This window comes from Tupaia chinensis, unplaced genomic scaffold (genome assembly GCF_000334495.1).
Source record: "Tupaia chinensis unplaced genomic scaffold, TupChi_1.0 Scaffold139612_1, whole genome shotgun sequence".
Lineage (NCBI taxonomy): Eukaryota > Metazoa > Chordata > Mammalia > Scandentia > Tupaiidae > Tupaia > Tupaia belangeri.
This window is the reverse complement of record NW_006199495.1, coordinates 2,135,047-2,156,765: the sequence shown is the minus strand read 5'-3', so window position 1 is coordinate 2,156,765 and position 21,719 is coordinate 2,135,047. Positions and strand designations below refer to the sequence as shown.

Genomic DNA, 21,719 nt, shown 5'->3' with positions numbered 1-21,719 from the left:
GGGTCAGCCTGTGGCGTGGTGGGTAAGGTGGCCAGATCCCAAATGGCTGACCACACAGTTTGAGCCTCAGACTCCATGGACTAAGAAATGGGTTGGACAAGTGTGCATGTGTCCCAAATCCCAAAATAAGGGATAAATGGAGGAGAAGAGATTGTGCTGGCCATTCCCCGTGGGGGTGTTTTCTCATTTTCCCCCTCTACCATCTTTCTCCTGCATGTGCACATGCCCCATGACAATTTTTTTAAAAAGTAAAAGAAACACACACAGACACACACACACACACACACACACACACACACATAAACACATCTCCTTTCATATGAACAAATATTGGTCTACAATAAAGTCATGTGGGTGATGCAGCTAATACTGTCATTACATGATCATTAGAAGTTATTATCTTCATCACTAAGAGTTCCTCTTCTTCATAATGACTTCACAAGTTTTCCAAAGTGACCATAGAGAAATGAAAAGATTTCTTAAATTGTAAACATGTGAATTTGATGTGTTATTCAAAATCCTATTTCTTCCTCACTCTTTCTTTCTTTTTCCCTGAAAGTTATTTACAGAGGAGTAAAAAAAGTAGTGATCAAGGATATAGGGGTTGAGGGGTTGGCAGAAACTTAAATTAATGAGGGAAGATGGTGGTGGTAAAAGGAGGTTCTCTGGGCCAACTTCCGGCACAGTAGTAACATGATTTTCTGTGACGCTAGAACAACATGAGAAGGTGCCATATTTTTGTCCAAAGACCTCCCTAAACATGGCAGACAGATGCACGGCCATGATCTGAGGCTGGCCGAACCTTGGAGCGAATTGTGGTAGAAGACCCTTTAGCGAATACCCATCTCTCTGTCTCTCTCTTTCTAATGGAGGAAAGAAAGGAATAAACTTTTAAAAGGCAGACACTTTGTAATTAAGATAAGTTGTTTCAGAGCATAGAATGACTACAATTGAAAATGGATTAATGCAAACAATCAGGTGTGCTTTATAATTAGGAAAAAAGAGCAAGATTGATTTGTGAAAAGTGTATCCAAATAACATGTTCAGCTTAAAAATCATGGAAATTATTTTTAAATGAAGATTTCACAATAGTAATTAAATCTTATTCAGGAATCTGTAATGATGATTTCAAACAGAAGTTGTGAAAATGTTCTATCTGGATTAGTTGTAAATAATCCAGCTTTTCTTTTTCTCCACCACTATGAAACACACTACCCATTTGTTATGACAGAATGAATATACTTTAAAAAGTGAAAGTGAAATCAAGACCAAATTCAGAGTATTAAACATTCATGCCAAATAGTACATTATTTTCATATGACATGGCATTAAAATGATTTGAAAAGTATGCAAACAATAAGCACTTTTAAGAGTTGTAAAGGGAGAAATTCTTTCTGTTGTTCAAAGGCTGCAGCTCCAGATAGCTGAACTGCAGCCAGTATGCATCAACCCACCCACAGGTCTCCCTGTCTCTTGCCCGATGTGCTTGTTTCAAAGGGAGACTCTTTATCACTAAATTATGAGTATGGTGAAATGGTGGAATCTCTATATGTGTCACCAAAAACTAAGTGAGAAAGTGAATTCCTTTACCTCTTGTTCTTTTTTATATGCCTTCTCTTTAAAGATAAAGTCTGGGTGGTGAGCAGTAAGAATGGATAAGGGACTTAGAGAAGGTTTTTCTCACTTATACAACAATAAAGGAAAATGATAAGTTGTGAATACTACAGACCAGTATATTCCTATAAAAGAAGAAGGGGGGAAACCATGTGTCCCATGCCCACAAAAATTCAAATCTTAAAGGAGTCTGTATTATCATTCTTATTCATGTCCTCTCCCAAGATTCTGAGCTGTTTAGAAATTGCTAATGCCTTTGCATTCTATTAGAAAATTTCAAGGTAATTTAAGAAATTGCAGTGTTAAATAGTGAAAATCTATGTTGCAGCTTTTTTTTTTTAATAGACTTCCATAAATGAAGCTACTCATTGCTTCATGACTGAATATTCAGTCTGCTCGTGAACAGGATGACCGATGATGTCACTTAGCTCCTGAAAACAGGGTTAGGTAACTTGAGCTCCCTCTTGTGTCTGCCTAGTCCCTTTTGCATTACCTAAAAGAACAAAAAATGATAAACATTAAAAAAATCAACCTCTATTAAATAACTACCATAAAAAGAAAAAAAAAAACTTAGATTCTGTATTACCTAAGAGAAGAAGTGAATGTGACTTTAAATTAGTTTGAAACAAGGACATAGAGGCACTTTTGTGATGTTTTATATCCAGACTGTTTACTGAAAATAAGAACATGAGTTAAGTATAACTTAGAAACTGTCCTTAAAAAACGCTCAACTCTGTAGAAGCAGTTTGTTCATGGCTAAAAGAAGAGAATTATTGCTTGTATTTGTATTTTTATAGGCAATCTAATTAGTCTCACTGTTAATCATATCTAACCATGCATAACTTCCAATACTTGGACCTTAAAACAAACAGAATTTTCATTTAAGTATTGAGATAATTTCAGTATAGGCTGGGAAAAATTCACTAGTTTCACAAGCTTATAAAACTTATGATAGCTGTTAGGTGATAAAAAGAAGATAACAAAGAGAGACACTGTATTTCCTAATATTTTTTCTTACTTATTTTACACTACTCTGTAGTGTAATGAGTCTATTTACATCTACATGTTTTTGTTATATCTGTTCTGTTCTCAACATTTCGTTAGGCCTTTAGGATATAATGTATGGAAAATGTATGGAATGCATTTTACTCAATATTTACTTTTTTGAATTTTCATAGTACCTAGTGTAGACTACGATGTTTCATTACATCATTGTTTCTGTAAAAACTTACTTTCATGAATTTATATTCAAGAAATGCTTATTATATATTTTTTCTCGCTCCACAATGTTTGTAGTCTCTGCTCTGTGAATATGTATGCAATCTTTCATATAAATAGATGGATATGTGTTTCTATAAATTGCATATAACTATGTAATTATATAAACTACATGCTTTTATATACACATATGCATATATATAAAAGATAAATGTAATTTTCTATTCATTATTACTTGTAATTTGCTAGAGAACATGTATGCTCATCTGAGAGAGATGAAAACAGAGAGAGGGAAAGTGAAAAAGAACCCTTTGGGGAATAGTCAAAGCCAGAATCTCTTCTCTATTTCTCCTTCCGGGATTTTGGCCATGCACACACACACACGTGCCTGGCATGTTTTCAAACTGCTGGGTCCAGAACTCAAGCCATGCAGTCAGTAATGTGGGATTGAGCCATCTTAGGGGCCATGCCACCAGCCAACCCAATTAGATACCTTTATATATATTATGTATGTTTATATAGATTATACATTTATATAGGCTATGAATATGTATTTCAATGATAAATAGCATATACCAATATATAATATAAAATTAGCCATTGATATTTTCTATTCTATTATCATTCATGCAGTGATATTTTAAAAATAAATCATTTGAATTATCAATAGATAAAATATGTGGGAAACAAAATATAATTTTCTAAATACAAAGAATATTTCTTTAAAATGGAATATAATTTTCTCACAAAAATCAGGCCATCATTACCTTACATATGTTCTAATTCAAAAAAAAAAACTTTACAAAAGACAAAAAGAAGACAAAAAAATCATTATTGGATAATGATAAAGTTAAGGATAAAGCAATAAATTGGGAATATTTAAGCCAGAAACAAAACAAGCTAGCATAAGGGGTAATTTTATGGTTCATTCGTTCATTTGTTCATTAATTTATTAGTTTCAAAATATGTATTGAAGGGGGACAGCAGGCTGGACTCCCATAGAGCTGACCATGGTTTTAGTCCCAGACCTGGTGGCTTTTGCTTTTGCTTTCTCACTTTCTCTCTCACTCTCACTCTTGCTCTTACTCTTGCTCTGTCTCTTTCTGGTCAAATTTAAATAAATAAAGTGAAATAAAATGATTGTTAAAAACTATGTATTGAGTATCTATTGGGTCACCTGAAAAGACATACTGTATTTTTCTGTTTTCTATGCACAAATGCGTCACAACTTTTCTGATGACCCATTATTATGCAATTAGCATATTTTAGTTGTTACATGACTTTACAATGTCATATAACTTATTACATGGTGATCAGAGAATAGAACATTCCTTTTATTTTTTATTGAATAAAATAAAACAAAACATAGAAATAACATGAAAATTCAAAAACATCTGTTAGCATAGATATTTAACCATTAATTTTTTCCTGTTCAGTAGAGTTAAAATGGAAAAGCCTTACACACACAGGAGCTGTTGCTGGGTTAAAACAGGTATGAAAACAAATTCAAGGTCAGTGCCAACAGGGGAACAGTTAAGGATCTGGCGAGGATGAGAAGGTAACAGTTGGCAGTTGTGACAGGCAGTCGGCATCAGAGAGTCAAGGAGCAGGTGTACGTTCTGCCAAGCAGGTATGAAAGGTGGTATCAGATCACTTACAAATTCCAGGCTTTCTAAACGCCTTCAACCAAAGCATAACCACAGATTCCAATAGGCAGGAAGAATTATGTTTTTCATTTCACAGGTACTGATTTTCTAGACGTGGAGTTAAGAGTTTAGGGGTAGGAAATTCAAGAAGGAAAAAGAGGGGCACACAACTTTTTGCATGAAAAGAAGAAAAAAGGATATTTATGCACAGTTACTGGTAATAGAGCAGGAGATCAATGCAGGGAAAGCTGCAAGTTAACTTGACAAAGTCCCCTGTCTCAGTGTTCCATTAACACAGTAAATTCTCTTCTTTTGGATTAGAAACAGAGACTGAACAGGCATAGAGCGAAAAGTAGAGAAGAAATGGTGAAGGAGGAGAGATTGTTGAAAGACATGGAGAACTGGACATATGGCGGGACTTCAAAAATTCATGGAAAAATAGAATTAAAATTGTGAGTTTTTATAGTACAAATGAAATTCATTCACAGGCTTTGCATAATACATGTTTTCCATGACCTTTAGAAGACCAGTGCAATGACATCAAAATTAAAGCTTCTACACCACATACATTCAATAGAGTGAAGGAACAATCTGCAGAATGGGAGAAAATACTTACAAGCTATCCAATAAAAGATTAATAATCAGAACTTATAAGAAACAATTAACTCACCTGCAAAAAATAAAATAATCTGATTAAGTAATGGGCAGTCAATCTGAACAGATGGTTCTTAAGAGATGGCATAGAAATAATCAAGAATTATAAGAAAAAATTATTAGCATCACTATTTATCAGGGAAATACAAATCAAAATCACAATGAAATACAAATAAAAATTACAATGAGGTATCCCCTCAATCTAGTTAAAATGACTATTATTGGGGCCAGCAGATGGTGAAGTGGTTACATTGCTGGACTCCCACATAGCTGACCGTGGTTTGAGCCCTGGACCTGGTGGCCTAAAACTCATGCCTGGCACTTGTGTGTCTCAAAGATCCCTAGGGGAGAGTGGAGGAGAAGAGATTGCAGCATGGCCGTAGCCCCAGGAGTTAATTTTTCACTTTTCCTCTCTCTGCCTCTGTCTCTCTCTGGAGAGTGTGTGCGCTCTAAGGCAAACACCTCTAGAAAGAAAGAAAGAGAGAGAGAGAGAGAGAGAGAGAGAGAGAAAGAGAAAGACAAAGACAAAGAGAAAGACAAAGAGAAAGAGAAAGAGAAAGAGAAAGAGAAAGAGAAAGAGAAAGAGAAAGAAAGAAAGAAAGAGAAAAACTAATTATTAAAAAAAGTAAATGCAAAGTGCTGGAGAGTGTGCACTGAAAGAGGAACTGTGCGGCACTATTGGTACCATGTAAGTTAGCATAGTCATTATAGAAGACAGTATGGCAGCTCCTCAAAAAAATTGAAAATAGAACTAATTATGATCCAGTAACCTCACTACTGAGTGTATTTATACAGGAAACTAATTCTCTTTGCAAGTCAACTTATGTATAGTGATTGAATGTACAAAATAATAGATAAATAAATAAATAAATAAAAGTTTAAAAAATTACTATGTTGAAGAGATACCCACACTCCTGTGTTTATTGCAGCAATACTCACAAGAGTTGAAACATAAAATCAACCCACATGTCCATCAGTAAATGAAGAAAATGTGGTCTATATACACAATGGACTATTCATTTACAGAGAAGATGAGTCCTGTCATCTAAGCAACACGGATGAGTTTGGAGAAACTAGGTGGAATAAAACAGCATTGCATGACACACATTCTCATCATTTGTGAAAATTAAAAGTATGCTAGCATAGAAATGGTGAGTGGAGTGGGGAAGAGCAGAGACTGGGAGGAGGGGTATGGGGGAATGTAGCTAACACAAAATTGCAGTTAGATGAGAATGCAGATAAGTAGTAAAGCACAACAGAGTAACTATTATTAATAACAATTTAACATATATTTCCAAATAGTTAGAAGAAAGAATTTCAAATACAACAGAAAGTAGTAAGTGCTTGAAGTGATGGCTATGTTTATTGCCTTAATTTAGTCATTTCATTTTACATACATGTATTGAAATACTGTACCCCTAAGTCTCTACGACTATCATATGTCAATTTAAAAAGCATACATTAAGGGACTAGCAGTTGGCATAATGGCTATGCCACTGGATTCCAATGTGGTCGACCGTAGTTTGAGTCCCATACCCGGCGGCTTAAACTCACGCTGAGCATGTGTACGTGCGTGCCCAAGATCCCAAAAGGAGAATGGAGGAGAAGAATTGTGGTGTGGCCATCCCCCAAGGGGGTGATTTCTCACTTTCTGTTTTGTTGTCTCTGTCTTTCTGGTGAGCACATGTGCCTTATAGCAAAAACCTCTCCAAATACAAACCAACAAAAAAGAGTATACATTAAGAGAATAAATAGCCCATAATTCATTTAATCAAGATAGGAAGATTTTGAAAAAATTCAAATAAAAAAAAGATGAATCATGCTATAATAAGTAAGGGGCTGCAGATATCTTTACAGCATGCTGATTTTCTTTCCAGATGAGGTTATTTTATTTATTTATTTACTTTTGCCTTCACTCTGGGTTGTATAGTAAATTGCCACAGATTATTAGAGCAAAGGAAAGACAAGAATGGAAGAGCCCAACTTAGCAGTACTCCCATCTCCACGTGTAAGAGAGGAACATAGAGGCAGATTACCCTCGGTGTTTACTACAGACCACCGGTAGAAAGAAAGCAGAGGGTTCTATCACGCTCCAGTACATCCAGATGTTGGCATAAATATAGAGCATATTCTTTGCATCCCTGAAAGAACCTATATGATGAATTTAAAATACACCTTATTTACTTGCTTTATTTTAATAGCTCTGCCTGTTGTAATAGCATTGTCACTTATTTTTAGCAGAAATATTTCTATTTGTAATTCTATTTAGTTAAAAATGACTCCTTTTTATCAGAGATAAACACATTTCAATGAGGAAGCATGAATGTAAACTCTGTCATGATGTTTTCTATAAATTCAAAAATTAGCAGAAAATGGAGTAAAATAATGAATATTAGATTTAGGAAACCATGAAGTACTATTCAAGGGATGGCATATCCACTTAGTGGAGAAAAATACATAACCCAATCTTGTGGATATGGTATTGAGACAAAAATATAGTCATTATTATTACTCTAATTATTTTTTATTTCAAAGGAACTAAAAAGGGGATCTAACTAGTTGTATAAAGCAAATGAATGATAGCTATAATGCACTTTTATATCTAAGTACATAATCTCCTTTCTCCATGCAGTCCTAAAAAAATCAAATTTATATACCATTCCACACTAGAAAAAGTATATTCAATTGTTTATTCCAAAGAGTTACTTATAGTCTAGCAATCAGCACAGGTGTAGAGGAACTTTATTATACATACCAAATAACAGAGAAAGAATGAAAGGATAGTTACAAGTGTGTCTGATCACCAGGATTCTTAAGTTATATCATTGCATTTGCATCATGATTTTATTTAAAGCAAAAGATCTATTTGCCACCATAATATTATAGTATAAATCTAAGTACCATGCTCAAATTCATCATCTGAAGGTAGAACTGCTAAAATGCTGTTGTTAATGTAGCTAATGCTATTGTGATGATTATCTCCAGGCATCCCAGTAAAGGTTGTGGACGACAAACCAATTATGAGCTGTGGATGGGCAATCAAAACCCCACTGGGAAGAATACAGGATAGAAATTGCTTCAAACAAGTGTTCAAAACAGAAAAGGAGAAAAGACAGATTCATGAAACTCAATAAAAAATACCAGATTTTCTAACAAATATCTGAATGGAATCCAGTGAACAATAACATTATTAATACTAATTAACATACTTGATAGTAGTATGGTATTTGACCTACCAGTTACATAACCAAATATAATTACAAACTGAGATAAAGTTTATATTCATCTAATCGAATACAATTATGAACGAAGATTAAAACATCTTTTTAAAGAGTGGTGTATCAATAGCATTTTAAGTGGAGAACTTTCTGTTTATGCCCAAGACAGAAAAAAAATGAATTATTTTTGGTTTGGGATGTGGTTGTACAGTAAGAAAGGCGCCACCCCATCTATGCATGACCTTGATCATGTCACTTAACACCTCTGGGCTTCAGTTTGAAGCTGAATGGACATGTATGACTTCTGCAAAAATGTCTTGCAGCTATAGAATCCTGTGATCCTAGGACGTGCTTGTTGTCTACATGGTTAAGAGGCCAGTACGTGGCAACTGGAGTGCCTCGAGGACTGCATCTGCCTTGGGAACATCCATGCCAATCTTTTCAGAGAACATTCCAAACCAGTGTGGCAAGTGGACCACGCCCTTTCCCGCTTTGATTTGCACTTCATTCATTTCAGAGTTCAGTGCTTCATTCTTCTGTGTAATAAACAGAAAATACAGTCAAGAGACAGGTGGAATTTTCCTATAGCACAAAATATCTCAAGGTATGACACATTCTTTGTTAAACTAGTATATTTTCCAATAATCCCTAGAGACAATAGATAATTCTACTACATAAAGGCCTATTTTGCTATTATTTAATCTATTTCTACAGATTATTATTCAACACTTAGTGAAAATCCAGCTGTGCACCAGGTGCTGTCAGAACACAAAGTTAGTCACATTCCCCACCTGGTGTATCTAATTACATTCCAAATTAGGCAAGTAAACCAAAGCATTACAAACACTGACAACGTTCATGAACACAGTGGTCATCTCTGAGTGTAAATGAGGTTGTAAGGGGATAGTATGTAGTAACACAGCGTGTCAGTTTACTATCCCAGTAAACTTATCTGAAATGTAAATACTTGCTGAAAATGTCAGGATGAAAATATTAACAATAGAACATTCCGGGGTCATACTCAATCTTTCTTTACAAACTGAAAAAAAAAAAGTAATATAGTGGTATACTCTAGCATAATTCAGATTAGTGTCTCTTTAATTGTGTTTTCAGTATTCACAGGGAAGCATTCTGTTTGGATAATTACTCATCTCAGTGAAGATCGGTAATTTGGCTCATGAGCACTTCAGAAAATTACTCAAAATGTTGCAAGAAGAGAATTTCCTACAAACACTCAGACTGAAATATATAAATAAGTGTTTCTTTCATCCTCTTCTCACTAGAATAGTTTCAGAAGTTTTTCTCAGCGTTTTTCTGCTTTTAAGGTGTTCATGAGAGCCTTCTTTAGTAAGGAGAGAGCCAGTTATTTTCCTTTATGTGTGCACAATTTATTGTCATGCACTTTCAAAAATTATAAATGTTATGATTCAGGTGGAATTAAACACATCTTAAGTTACTCATATGTGATAAATATAGCCAATATGAATAATAAATAAAATTACTTATGTCATATTTTCATATATACCAAAATATAGTGTCATTAAGATATACTTAAGAATATATTGTGTATTGCTTATTTATAAGTTATTTTTATTCTTTCTGAATGAAACGAATAATCATTTCTAAAGTTGAAATTTATAAATTGTATCAGTTAACTTTTTTTTTAAGAGATTTTTGCTATAGGGTGTATGCACTCGCTGGAGAGACAGAGAAAGTCAGACAGAAAGTGAGAAATCACACCCCAGTGGGGATGGCCACACTGCAATCTCTTCTTCTCTATTCTTCTCTTGGGATTTTGGGCACACATGCACATACACCCAGCATGTGTTTTAAGCTGCCGGGTCTGGAACTGGAACCATGGTCAGCCATGTGGCATTCCAGTGAAATAATCTTTACACCATCTTTTCCCCAGTTAACCTATTTCAAGGATCACATTGAGTACATAAAGTTGTTTATGTCATCATGAAAAACTAAATCAAAAGTAGGGGATTTACTTTTCCCCATGGAACTTACTGTGTGTGTGTGTGAGTGTGTGTATATGTACATATACGATATGTCATAATTAATATGCCTAAACTTGATGACTATCAGAGATCCACAAATCAGCCTAGAAAACCTTTCCAATTTTAAGTTATCACCTAGAATTCTTGTTGATATAATTGATGTTTTTTTCCCACCTAGGTACATCTACATTTTAAACTGCAGGGAAATTTTTGAAAATTGTTCACCTTTTCCATTATAAAATATGTTTCCCTAAAAACCTTTAGTAAGTGGCTATATAGATTAGACTTTAAACAATATTTAAGCTAATAATAAAAAAGGGATTGCAGTCCCTTGATTGCAGTCAGATGCCTTAGCGAGTCGACACTTACGACACTTGGTGAGTCTGTGACCCTACCAAAGTGTGAGAGCTTTCTGACTCTCAGCTTTTGCCTCTATGAAATGCTCTTCACAAAGTCACTGTGAAAAGTAAGTTGGACGATGTGTACAGAAGGCTTAGGTCAGCACCTAGAACTTCTTACCTATATAAAATGTACATAATTGCTAATGTTTGTGGATATTAATCAGTCCTCTAACTTTAGATATGGTGTATAGATTTTGTTATACATGAAAAATTAATATATCTAATAAATGCTTTTCTTCTATACTTACCTTTTAACCCATGTTCCTTTTTTTCTCATTATATTATAGTCATTTTAATTATAAGCAAATTAAATTACATATTCCTTTCAATAGGTGTCTTCCAGGCATCTACAAGCAATCAAATCACCTTGTATGTTGCAAACAAAGCAGAAAATAAATAAGTAACTGTGGTATAATGTTTTCTGTACTATGTTATGAATTAATCATAAATCCAACCTCTATTTTTTTTTGCTTGGATTATGTTTAAAGTGTTGATTACAGCCAATTACTTGTTATTTATTGAGCATCTATTTTTTGGTCAGACACCTTTAGAAAAAAAACTATATAAACTAGTTCCTTGGGATTTTTAGCCAATAAGTTGTCAGTCTGTGATGATTTGGCTGGGTTTCACACTTTTAAATCAGTTTTTGGCATTGGTAGCTACAGTCACTCTGGTAATTAGAGATGAAAACTGAATTAAGAAGATAGGAATGTATTAATATATAATAATGCCATCTGAGTCACCAATAAATAAAACTGCTCTTCTGAATCATTAGAATAAAATTTAACTTTTAAAAAATATCCTAATAGGCAATATTCTCACACTTCATTTAGGAAATAAATTATAGAATTATGTTGCGTAGTGAATAGGAAATTGATCTTGCATTTTTCCATTTTTAAGCATTCTGTAGCAGAAAAATCATTACCCTGGATTCAGTCATAGTTTTGTTCTTGAAGCTCTATGAAATTGGGCAGGCCATTTAATCTTTCTTGTCAATTTTTTTTCACTAGTAAATTTGGAGAGTCAGACTCCTATATCATATCTAAAATCCCTTATACTGTACTTGTGCCCAACTGACTGTGGAATACATGTAATAGTGATATGCAGAACAAAATATTTAACTTACCACTTCACGTATGATTTTTTTAAAGAAAAATCTATGCGTAAGAGACTTACAGACAATACTGTGATTTTTTTTTTTTTATTTCAAAGAAGAAAAAGGTCTTCTTTCAACTCTACTACATAATGTTTCAAGTATTTGGAGTTAAAGATAGAAACATTGAATTGGACAACACCTTGGCCTTTCTAACAATAAATGAATTTAATTTTACTGTACTTAGGAGTTACTGTGATACTTTCTTGAGACATCACCTGTAATTTGCAGAAGATATACTTAAAGGTCAAATTTTCTGAACATTGATTTTCTTTCATGTATGAACAATGAATTTTGAAGTTACATTTTATGGCCACTCTTTAAAATTGCCATTTGCTAATTTCAAGGTGCATTAGGTATAATTATTCTGTTAATAAGGGCAGCAGTAAAAACTGTATTCAAGAAGCAGGCTTCACTGAAGTTGCCATACTCATGGTTCTTCCCCACAGCATTTTCCAACCCTACTTTGCAACCAGTATTAGTGCCAGTTTCTCAGTATTATATGATTGCTAACTATAATTGCTCCACTTTAGGGTAAGTTAAAGAATACACCTTCAATCATTTCTGCTGGTGACTTGATTTTGGGTTTTCCAGCTCCAGAAATATGAAAAATAAAAATTTATTTTTCATGAAACATCTAGATTTTGGTATTTTGTTATAGCAGCCTGAATATACTAAGACACTTGACTATAGTATTAAAAAAAGAAGACACCTATATTGCTGAGGTTACTTGGTTTACTGCAAGTCATTAATGACATCACCCTGTTTTATTTAGTATGTGGACGAGTGTTAAGTATTTTAAAAGTCAGAAAATACAATTTAAGTATCAAATCCTTGTTAAAAAAAACCCACCAAAATCTCTGAAATATGATTAAAATAAACTTTTAATTCTGGTTTAATCCCGAATGTAGTTTTTAATTAAAAGGCAAAAAAAAAATGAAGCTGAATTTATTCTCACTGTCTTTCTTTATAGTTATCAGACCTCTAGCATTACTCTTAGTTTTACATATTCATTCAACAAATGTTTCTTGGATCCTTACCATTCTCCAAGTGCTATTCTGGACCTTGGAAATACAGCAGTGAACAAAATAAACAATTTCTTCATGTGCTTTTAGTCACAGAAATGCCTCTGGGAATCTTCTGGAAACAAAATCAAGTTTTCATTTTTTTATAGCCCTCTGGACATGTGATCGTTCTCTGAATGAAGTTGGATTTTTACTATTTTGCAGGGGATTGTTATTACCAAACATTTGTTTATAAGGAGAGTAAGAGATCATGTCAGATCAACAGGACTGAGTGGACCAGTCTTCTCATAGGTTGCTTTGATTTATACTTAATAATGACATGTTATATACGTAATATGGACTCTTCCTGGGGGTTACTTTAGCATATGCATTTTTCTTTTTTTGGTTTCCCCCACATGATATTATTTTATTCTAGAAAACAAATTTTGAAAAAGTACATTTTCATATAATTATTCCTTGCTTGAGCAATAAGAGGATGCACCACACCTAAATGTCAGGTCAAGTTTTGCTCTGAAGAGGATTGACTATTAAAAATATTTCTGAAAAGAAAGTGAAGTAGGCGTTGGCTTTATAGAATCAAATCAATTGCTCTTTCTCTATGGACCCAAGGAGTTGTCCTGGATTCATCTGAAGACATACCATTTTGCATTAGGCTCTTTGGTCTGACATTTGGGACCAGATAAAGGATTTGTTGTTGGGTCCCCCTGTGCATTGTGTGGCTTCTCCACACTGGATACCTGTAGCACCCTCCTCCTAGCCAGGATATCCAACAATGTCCCGGAGGTTGTCAGTGTTTATGGGGGAACTAAACAGTCCTCAGCTGTAAAGCACTGGATTACAGAAGTGCTTCTCAAGGAGACAACTGATGCTTTAAAAATTCTCAGTATCCAGGGCTAGCTGGTGGTTATGGAGCTGGATTCTACATGGTGAAAAGCCTGGTTCAAGTTCAGACCCGATGGCTTGAAATACACGGTCAGGCACATGTGCGAGCATGCCCAGAGCTCCGGAGAGCAAGGAGAAAGCATTGTGTTGTGGAGACATGCTCTGGGAGTTGTGATTTCTCACTGTCCCTCTCTCTCTGTCTCTCTCTGGCATTTACATGCGCCTTATGGCAAAAAAATTCGGAAAACAAACACACACAAAATTTACGTCACTAATTAGAATCCATTAAGGAGACTTTGTATGTAGGTAGGGAAATGAGCAAGTACCCAATAAAATTTAGAGCTGGCCGGTCATTATTGCTCAATGTTTGGTTTCCTTTTTACATCTTGCTGTTTCTTCATGATTCTCAGGCTTTCAATATGCTTTATTAAACATCCCTTGTTTGAGTCCTAAGGAATTAAATCAGGAGGCTATGTTCAGGCTACAAGTGAAGTTAAATAAAAGAAGCTACATCTTGGGGAAATTTTTCATAAGATGGGGAAAAAAATGTAACCTCCTGTGAGAATAGAAAAGGGGGCTGTCCTGACAAACAACAGTCAAATCTCATGTGGAACATGCCAGCATTCTTTGGAATCCTCAGATATCACTTGAAGCAAGTGGATTGAGCTGCTTAGACTCTGTGTGGATGCAGTGTGGCAATAAAAGAGAAAGTTTGAATAGTGAGGAGCTAGAGTAATTGAGAACCATTAGTCACCAATAGTAACCGAGTTTTTCAACATCTTATCCTAATGAGTCTAATGGAAATTTATAGATCCAAGAACACAAAAATAGGGTTAAAAGTGTATAAGACATTCGGGGGCAGAATTCCTTCAGTACACCTTAAATTTGACAAATGTGAATATAAAAATGAATCTACAGACAGATAATGTAATTGAAAATGATTAATAGAAGAAACCATAGAATAGAACTCTCAGAAAATTCACACACATGAAATAAAAATAAAATAAATAGTAAAGATTTTTGGGAGTAAAGAGTTTTTATACCTTCTTGATTTGAAAGTTAATTATACACTTTGGAAAAATCTCAGAAAAATTAATACAAATGGTCATTTGTTTCTTTGGCCAAGTTATTTGACTTCTAGTAGTCTGAAGGTGTAATCAACATGTTTAAAACTGTAAAGAAAAACATATTCACACTACAGTGTAATTATCATAATAAAAATATACAGAAAATCATTGAATGTCTTAGTGTAGGAAAACTATTAAGTATATTAGGGTGCACTCCATATAACCAAATAGAGTTATCAAATTTATATTAATAAAAATTAATGATGGTGCAACAGGACCAGCAGATGGCACAATGGTTATGTCACTGGACTCCCATATAGTTGACCATGGTTTGAGTCCTGGACCTGGAGGGTTAAATTCATGCAGGGCACATCGGTGTGTGCCTGAAACCCCAAGAGGAGAACGAAGAAGAAGGGATTGTGGTGTCCCTGAAGGATGATTTCTTGCTTACTGTCTCTCTGTTTTTCCAGCAAGCGCATGTGCCCTATATCAAAAATTTCTCTAAAAAATTAATGATGATGCAAAATATTAAACTTCATAATAAATCAAAGTAAAAAGATTCTAAAAATTATTTCTAGATAATTATATATATATAATTCAAGATGTATATATATACATATATATGTGTGTGTATATATATATGTATATATATATATACATATATATATACACACACACATGTACACACATACATACATATACATATAATACCAAAAACTTCAAGGATGGACTTTTTCATTTTTAGAGGTTTTTGCTATAGGGCTCGTGTACTCGCCAGAAAGACAGAGAGACACAGAGAGATAGAAAGCGAGAAATCATCTCCCAGGGGTCTGGCCATGCCACAATCCTTCTCCTCCATTCTCCTCTCGGGATCTTGGTCACACATGCACATGTGCCCGGCGTGAGTTTAAGTCACTGGATCCAGGACTTGAACCGTGGTCAGCTACTTGGGAGTTCAGTGACAGCCATCATGCCAACTGCTGGTCCCAAGGGATGGACTTTGTAAGGGCATTATAGTATGGGGCATCTCTAATTTTTTAAAAGAATTATTTTATCTGACTTTATTTATTTACATATGTATGTATGTATGTATGTATTTATTTATTTATTTATTTAAATTTGACCAGAGAGGGGCAGAGTGAGAAAGGGAAAGTGAGAGGGAAAATGTGGAAGCAAGCCACCAGTTCTGGGACTCAAATTGCAGTCAGCCATGTGGGAGTGCAATATCCTTAACCACCATGCCACGTGCTGGCTCCATCTCTAATTTATGAAATAACATGAATGTAGGAATTCGAGACTAGTAAATATTAACATATTGTAAAACATGTACAGATAAATAATTTTATTTCCTCAATGTAACTGTTGTTACATAGCCTAGCTATTAATTTAAGCAAGCCACCAGTTCTGGGGTATTTCAGGTAGATTTCTTCCATAGGTATTGAGTTTTTTGGATTTAGGGAGGCTGCCAAATCCAGGAACAGGTGTTAATTACATACTTACTTGAAGATGAGGAGTAATGATAAAATATGGTAGCAGGGGGAATGTGGTTTTCCTTAAAATGAATGAGGATTATGTCATGAAAGTGTGAAAATATAAGGTATCTTTGCCTAAATAAGTCATGAAAGTGTGAAAATATAAGGTATCTTTGCCTAAATAAGTTGCATAAAAATAAAAGAATATGTGCATTCAGAGAACTGCATTGATTGATCATTAGATAGACTATTAATAATTTGTTACTGTATAGTAAGGGATCCTGTTGATACTGCTAGAATGCCTATTACTAATAGATTTTCTTATCAAACTTGAAAATTAAGATAAACTAACTCCATTAAGAAAGAAATCATGTGATTCTGCACAGACAAATGATTCTGTGCAATGAGAGATTTTTAAATTTAATTACTGATATACTTGCTCTGCCAAAATGCATTTGATTGATGCTCTGTGTCCTATCAAACCAGTACTTGTATGGGATCAGTTACGAAAGAAGTAGGATTTATTTTTACCTAGTATGTAATATCTGCCCTCCACATGATAGGATTTGTGCAGACATCACCTTGGTCAATACTACCCCTGGACGAAAATGTGATTTCTGAGTGTGGTGATCAATATTTGGGCAACCTGCATTTCACATCACGATCCTTGTCATCTCAAATAGGCTCATTGCTAGCCACTGCTTGATTCCTCTTTCCTGTCTTCCTTTGCCCTGAATATATTCTTGAAATCATGTCAATCACTGTTTTCTCAATGTGTTGCAGATTTGTTACATTTTTCTACTCTGTCCATCATTGTATTTGTTTTTTCCTTGGTGAAGAAAAATATAATACCCCTTCGAGTTAAGAAAATATTATTCTGGCAAGTGGCAAATTATAGGCAGTTATTGCATAATTTCTGAGCGAAGTGAGCAGTTATTTGCCCAGAGGGAACATGAAGTAGCCATGAAGGGAAATGACCCCATGTATCTTGAAAGAAATTAAAAAGTAAGAATCTGTGACAATTAGGGTGCCTCAGTACCATAAATCTGTCTCTTCTGTTTCTTAATTTCAAATTGAAGAGCGAAGAATGTAAAGCATTTAAAAGAGAAGGTGTTAAAATTTAAATTCTGCCACTAAAGAAGCTACTGACAAATGCTAACAAATAGCCTGGTAAAACATATAAAATGTTGCTATATCGAGAAAGTGGAAATTATCTTCAAAGACGTGATCATTAGAAAAAGTGGCACTAATGGAGAAGGGAAGGCAGTACCAGGACCATCTATTTACAGAGGTTTCGGGCTGTCCGTCTGTACATACAGTGGATTTTCCCTTCCTTTGCGGTAATAAAAAAAAGTCAAAACAGGCAATTTTCTAGACAAGTAAATGAATAGGTATAATAGTTTGTGATGTTTTAAAAACACAAGTGAGCGCCCTAAATGTCCTGTTTCCTAATAGTATGATCTGAACACACATGAATTCTGTCAACAGAGATTCAACAAGAACATCATCAGAAATACACAAATAAAAGTAATGTTGACTGCCCACAGCACACCCTTCATGTCTGGGCTGTATGTATAGATTATATACCTGCATGCTTTTTACAAGAACAGATTGCAGATGTAAGAGGCAGAATCTCTCTGAGCAGATCATTTCCACATATAATGCACCTTATCGTTTTCTATCTCTCTGCTACTCCTTCATGTTCTTTTTATTGATTCTTTTAAATCACATTTATCTGCTTTCATTTAACCATGCATCCAGTCCTGCTGGTGTTTCCTACTACTCAGCTTTTCATAGATTCCTGAGGTATATTCACCTTGCTCTTCTTCTTATAAATGAAATAAATAAAGTTCCAACTAAGCCTTTGAAACACTTCCTGTGGTAGATGCGGTAAATTGTCTTAAATGTAAATTATGAGTAACATAAAAAAGAGAGGATGCATTTGTATTCCTCTCTTACCCTACGTAGTGTACATGGCTCCCTCGTGTTCAATTTGGTGCATTTGGTAATAGTAGCCAACGCCTGAATAATGGGAAATGCACCTTCGGAATGGGTGGGGCACAGCGAACAGAGGCCATTTTTTGACATGTCGTCCTCACATCATTAACCTATTAAGAATGATTTTTTGACATGTCGTCCTCACATCATTAACCTGTTAAAAAGAGGAACCAACCAAGACAAATATCAGGCTGCATATTATTATGTATTTTGTCTCTGCCATGGGCAATAAATGTGCTTCTGACAGAACTCTGAAGAGGCTACCTTTGGCTAAGAAGCAGTTGAGGCAAGCTTGAGTATGTGACCTTCTGCTATTGAGACCTCATGGTTACATACATTTAGGTTAATGAAGATGAAAAACTTGACTAATGATCTTCCTGTGGGCCTCTAGACCTGGGATGGAGACAGCCTTTCTGATTCTTTTGACCCATGCAAGTCTGTATTTATACTCTGAGAGGTTGTAAGTATCAGATTTCTTGGCACAACTCTGTCCTACCTCTGTATTTTACTCCCTATACTGTTTGGAAATAGATTTTGCACTGTTTTCACACATGCTGTGTGGCTTCCCACCCCCAGACGTGCTTAACCTCCTCTCTGTCCTGCCCACCTCTCTACCTATCTCATTTCTCCCCTTTCTTCAAAGATACCTGCAGTGTTTCTTAATCCCCTATTCAGAAATTACACCCTCCTCTTATGCCATCATGGCAATCCGTTTCCACTTTTCTTCTGACATTTTTACAACCTAATTTATCTGATGGAATTTTGTGTTTTTCCTGGTATCTTCGATAAGCCTATTAGCCAGGTGAGGAAAGAAGCCACAGCTATATTACTTCAACATATTCCAAATCCCAGCATTCGGCCCATTCACCTGTTCCTACATGTACATTGCCATGCTCGCTTTCTCTCTCACACAAACATACATGCACGTGCACACACGTGTACACATGCAAAGGCGTTTGGACACATTATTACAATACAAACCTCTAATGAAAATTTCATTAATGTCTGATGACTACCCTGTGTCCTGCCCCCACTCAACCTAAGAAGATTTAATGTCTAAATTACCTCTCAGGCTACCAGTTAAATCCTCCCTTGGCATGGATCAACCTTTTGTTTGAGATAAAGGTAATTTGACTTCTTAATAATAGAGAGTATTATTCAGTATTCCCCTTATTACCAAACATGTCTACGTGGTGTGTGTGTGTATCATGGTACTTGGCTACTTCTGCTGTGAAGCTGAAACATTCTAGGTTTTTGATGAGCACGCTGTTTGGCACAGATAGTATCAACCATCTTTTGTGTGTGTGTTCGTGTGTACAAAGCATTTCTTGAATGACTGGAACAATAAAGAACTGGTAAAAGTAGAGGTGCCATTGTTCTTTTCACACCTATTACTGTGCTGCTCTGTCCGGAACTTAAGTGCACTTGGTGTGTCCTAAAGCCAGTAAAGGGTGTGGGGATGGCGCCTTGGCAACTGAACTTCCTAAACCTTTTGTGTGTGACAAAATTGAGAGGAAGAGGTGGTTCTCAAGCTGTGAGGCACTGAGAGGCCCATTGGTTCAGTCTGGCAATGGTGTGTGTGTAGACTGCCCTTCTCGGCCTCCCTGCCCAATAGCCCCATTCCAGGATGCCAAGTCAGGGACTCTGCTGCAGAAACCCTTTCGCCTGGGGAGTGCACACCGCAGACACCCTCTCCTGTACACTCTTGCCCCTTACACTCCCCGAATGCAATGGGACGTCCATTTGGGCCTCGAATCCCCAGGAAGATTCTGAACTGCACAATCATTTCTATCCCCTCCCATGTCCCTGTCCTCACCGATAAGGAAACAGCCAAGGTCCTGTCTGTTGAGTACTGGAAGGAGGCAGAAGGGCAGAAGGAAAGTGCTGATGAAAGGATCCATTGTCAGTTCCAGGAGTCACTCTGACCCAGGGCTGAGCGCCCGCCCAGGGGCCTGGGGCCAGGGATTTGGCCTCTTACCCGCTCTTGCTGCAGTTTGACATTAACCTGACAAACGTTTTCCCATCTTTCCAGGAAAAATACACCCTCTCCTGTACACTCTTGCCCCTTACACTCCCCGAATGCAATGGGACGTCCATTTGGGCCTCGAATCCCCAGGAAGATTCTGAACTGCACAATCATTTCTATCCCCTCCCATGTCCCTGTCCTCACCGATAAGGAAACAGCCAAGGTCCTGTCTGTTGAGTACTGGAAGGAGGCAGAAGGAAAGTGCTGATGAAAGGATCCATTGTCAGTTCCAGGAGTCACTCTGACCCAGGGCTGAGCGCCCGCCCAGGGGCCTGGGGCCAGGGATTTGGCCTCTTACCCGCTCTTGCTGCAGTTTGACATTAACCTGACAAACGTTTTCCCATCTTTCCAGGAAAAATAATGCTACCTCCAATCTTCGGGAGAGGAGAGTTAATGCTCAGCCCTTGCCACCGCCCCATCACTTCAATTTACACCTACCCACACACTCAAGTGTGTGGGCGCCTGTGTGTCTGTGTGGCGAGGGAGGTGGTGACTGCCCTGGGGAGAGATCTCCCACAACTCATCTTCCTACCCTGGCAGGACCTCCCTTGTCGCACCCCTCACGGAGACCTGGCCAATGCTGTGCGCTGAGGACCGGGGACAGCGCCCGCTGAGTGCGGCGAGGACCCTCTTCACACTTTTATAAGGACGCAGCTCCGACAGACAGCCCACTTGAACGCAGCCCCTCCCACGCCTCCCCCCTCCCCAGCCATTCTCTTTCAAGGTACCTGCTCTCAGCGGCAGTGGTTAAGATGTAAAAGAAACACCGCACAGCTTTCCGCCTACCCTCTAGCACCCGAGGACACGGGCAGTGTAGACACTAGAGGACAATTGCGTCCCCGCTGCCGCGGCGGAGTGGACAGCGTGGGAAGGGCCCGGCAGCGGAAGGTGCCAGTCTGCTCCAGGCTCGAGAGCGAGGGAGGGGCTGCGAGAGACATAGACTTCCCCCGCCGCCCTTGGAGGATTGAGAGCTGCGGGATACACCGCCCGCCCCCGAATCCCCCGCTCCAGCTGAGCCCGCGCGCGCCGGGGGCGCGGGCCCCCCCTTGCCTGCAGCAGCATCAGCAGCATCAACCGACTTTCCCAGAAGTGGCCGGCGGCCTGGGGGAGCTCAAGGCTGCCCCCTTTCTCTGCCAGGGTCGTCCATCAACGAGAGGATGGCTAGCGGGCTGAGCATGGAGCCGTCCTTCTCGGGCGTACTCGTGCCAGCTTGATCGAGGCGCCACCTCTAGCTGGAGGCACCAGGGACCGAACCCGCAGCTTCGAGCTCGACTGCGGACGAATCCTGGGGAAGCGCGCCTCGCGCAGAGACGGCCGGTGTGCGGCGCGGAGGGATACGCCT

General features: G+C 37.2%; 1 protein-coding gene across 1 annotated transcript in view; it reads left to right on the top strand.

The window, feature by feature from the left end:
* The first annotated feature begins 21,455 nt into the window (after window positions 1–21,455).
* Window positions 21,456–21,719, top strand: part of NCAM2 (neural cell adhesion molecule 2) — a 602,380-nt gene continuing 602,116 nt past the window's right edge. Inside the window, exon 1 of the mRNA XM_006162056.3 lies at window positions 21,456–21,694. The gene's annotated coding sequence lies outside the window, so the exon portion shown is untranslated. The remainder of the gene's footprint in view (window positions 21,695–21,719) is intronic.